At 38.4% G+C, this 2059-nt stretch overlaps 2 protein-coding genes across 2 annotated transcripts in view; both read right to left on the bottom strand.

The window, feature by feature from the left end:
- LOC127511452 (uncharacterized) overlaps positions 1–2059 on the bottom strand; it is a 332174-nt gene that overhangs the window by 99452 nt on the left and 230663 nt on the right. The window lies entirely within an intron of this gene.
- The window catches only part of LOC127511453 (uncharacterized), a 60124-nt gene that overhangs the window by 39454 nt on the left and 18611 nt on the right, over positions 1–2059 (bottom strand). The gene's annotated exons all lie outside the window — the stretch shown is intronic.

Genomic DNA, 2059 nt, shown 5'->3' with positions numbered 1-2059 from the left:
AACTACCTGGCGGGCCAGCTAATCCAGCTTCATGGTACAGGCCCCAGGACTGATGATTAGATCCAAACAAACACTCTTTACCCCACTCTTTAGTACACTCTTTAGTAACAGCGTCCACACACACTCTCTCTACACAACACCTGATGATTATATCCATCAAATCTGTCTGGATGATCAGGATACAACAGGAGTGTGTCAGCAATCAATCTGTTCTTCTCAGACAGATGGAGGTGTTTATTCATTGTGTTCAGATCCAGACTGAGCTGATGGGAAACTGATGGAGATAAAACACATCAGAATCAGGAATAATTAAGGCTTGTCTGTGAAACCGAGGGATGATGTTGCTGAACTCTTCTTGGCTCAATGTTCAATGTATCATCAGTGTATTTTCTGCTTGTTTTCTTAGTGACTTACATTGTAGGAAGTCGTTCCTGGTTCTGGGAACAATGTTGGTGAAAGTGACTGTGGAAATCAACAGACATGAAGAGTGTGATTATCATGACAAGAGAAAATGATCCCTGCATCCATTCCTAAGACATTTCTAATATGATCTTCTACATGATATGAGATGATGGAGGATCATTTCTGAGAGCAGATGAATCTCCAGGACTTTACCTCTGTCAGAGATCTTCTTCAGCTCCTCTTTGCAGAAATCCTCCAGTTTGTCTCTCAGCTGACAGACAGATTCTCTCACACCATCAAAAGAGGAGAGAGAACTGAAGAGATCGTCATTTACATCTGTAGATTCAGGAGGAGCTGAGAGAGACTGGAAACTCTACAGAAAACAGAAATCAAAGCTCATCACCTCCACACTTCAGACAATAACCTAATCAGATTTGTTGACACACTATATGTGAACTTTATAGGAAAACACTTGATCAAACATCTGGCAATAACATACTATATGATGGATAGATGTGGATGGAAGCACTTTCTTCAGCTCATACTCGTGACCCCTGTTCTCTGCCATTATAAAGCTCTGATGTGTCAGGATATTTATTAAAATATCTCAGAGAGTGTTTATCAGAAAGAAGAAAGTCATATACACTTAGGATGGCTTCAGGTTGAGTAAAGCTTGGGCTAATTTTCATTTGAAAGTGAACTAATCCCTTAAGAACTTAAGAACAGTCCAACAGTCTGATCAACAGGCTTCTTGGCAGTAACTAATAAAAGCGGTGATGGATTTAAAAGATAAGCCCCCGGTTTCACAGACAAGGCTTAAGCTATTCCTAGACTAAAGTGCATGTTTGAGCTGTTTTAACTGAAAGTAACTTGTACTGACATATCTTAACCCTCTACTGCACACATGTTAATGGCACATGAAAAAAAAAAATATATATATATATTCCACATCATTTTGACCATCCCCAAAATATTATGTTGTGCAAAAATGGTATACAACCATAGAGAAACTTATAAAACAATGCTCAGAGAGCAATATAAAATCACAAATCTTTTTCAAAAATGTAAAAAAATCATTAAAGCTGCAGTCCGGCATTTTTGGCCCTCTAGCGGTTAATAAACAGAACTGTACGTGACTTGTGGAAAAACTTCGTAGCCGGACCTACTTCTCTCTGTTTATGTCTATGGCGAGTCACGCAGTTACTGTGATACTCCGCAGCGGTTCCTACCAGACCAGTCTAAAATAGTCTGAATATAAACACTTATTATAAGTGTACCATAATGATACAGGGTAAAACAACAACATGGTTTGGAAAATTGATGTTGTACATTCTCATTATATAATTTTTGTAAATTTTGAACACAAAAAAAGTTACGGACAGCAGCTTTAAGTAAAAAGGGAAAAACACTTTGGCATTTTTGCGCATCCAGGAACCCTGCATCTTCCCTTCTTATAACACATTATTGCCAATGTGAGGTATTGTCCTCCTCGAAAAGTACCCCTTATCGCACAACGTTGCCCTGAGGCAACGAAAACTGAATTTCTCAACATGCAAAATAAAAAAAACTTCATAAAACCTGACAAAAGGCTTCTTCTACACCTTCACACACACACACACACACACACACACACATTTTTATGTACAGTTCATATTTT

This window comes from Ctenopharyngodon idella, chromosome 4, assembly GCF_019924925.1.
Source record: "Ctenopharyngodon idella isolate HZGC_01 chromosome 4, HZGC01, whole genome shotgun sequence".
NCBI classification, from domain to species: Eukaryota; Metazoa; Chordata; class Actinopteri; order Cypriniformes; family Xenocyprididae; genus Ctenopharyngodon; species Ctenopharyngodon idella.
Note: the sequence above shows the minus strand (reverse complement) of the source record. Positions and strands in the feature narration are given on the sequence as shown.